Raw genomic sequence first — 1,175 nt, forward strand, 5'->3', positions numbered from 1 at the left:
AAAAGTATGTGTTGGTCTTAGTCGATGACTATTCCAGATATACCTGGGTTCATTTTTTGCGGTCAAAGGATGAAGCAGCCGAGACAATTATTTTCTTCTTGAAGACAGTTCAAAATAATCTGCAACTTCAAGTTCAGAAAATCAGAACAGACAACGAAACTGAATTCAAGAACAACACACTCGGTTCATACCTCGAGTCTATTGGTATTTCTCATAAATTTTCGGCAGCCCGGACACCACAACAGAATGGTGTTGTTGAACGAAAGAACATAACGTTGGTGGAAGCGGCACGGACATTGCTTACTTGTTCAAGTGTTCCTTTATTCTTATGGGATGAAGCAGTAGCGACTTCTTGTTTTACCCAAAACCGCTCACTTGTAAACAAAATGTTTGGTAAAACTCCATATGAAATAATAAATAAAAGAATACCTAACATCAATTTCTTTCGAGTTTTTGGTTGTAGATGCTTCATTTTAAATGACAAAGAGGACAGAGGGAAGTTCGCTACTAAAGCTGATGAAGCAGTTTTTGTTGGATACTCGAAGGCATCCGCTGCATATAGGGTCTACAATAAACAGACCAAAATCATCAATGAAAGCGTGAACGTATCTTTTGATGAAGTCATTGATGTGGCTTCTGAACAATTCAGTTTAGGACCCGGTCTTATAATTAACACTTCGCGGAAAGTTGATCAACCTGAGTCTTCTAACTCTGATGAAGCTGATTTAGATTTCTTGTTTGAACATTTTTATGAAGAATATTTTGATAGTAAACCTAATCAGTCTATTGTTTTGATCAGGGAAAATTCAACTGAACAACAGTTATCGGGTCCATCTCCTRATGTGCCTATAACTGAAACAGAAGAGGAAACAGAAGAAGTCGATGAAGAAATAGAAATGGAGAATCCGAACAATCCCGTTCAGTGTGAAGAGGGTGTAACTTCTAAAGTGCAAGAGGTGTTGGTTGAATAAGCTGATGATAATCCACCTCAATCAGATATTCAACCTGTTGTAGTTTCTAATTTTGAACCTTCACCTGAACCTGCTCCTATAAACTCCCCAAGTTCTTATAATGATCAAACTTCATATCAAAGTTCTTATACTCCCTTACCTCATAGCAAGAAGTGGACCCGAGATCATCCAATACATCAAGTAATTGGTGATCCATCAGCACCT

The sequence above is a fragment of the Cynara cardunculus genome, unplaced genomic scaffold (assembly GCF_001531365.2).
Source record: "Cynara cardunculus var. scolymus isolate 2C unplaced genomic scaffold, CcrdV1 Un_Scaffold_1874, whole genome shotgun sequence".
Lineage (NCBI taxonomy): Eukaryota > Viridiplantae > Streptophyta > Magnoliopsida > Asterales > Asteraceae > Cynara > Cynara cardunculus.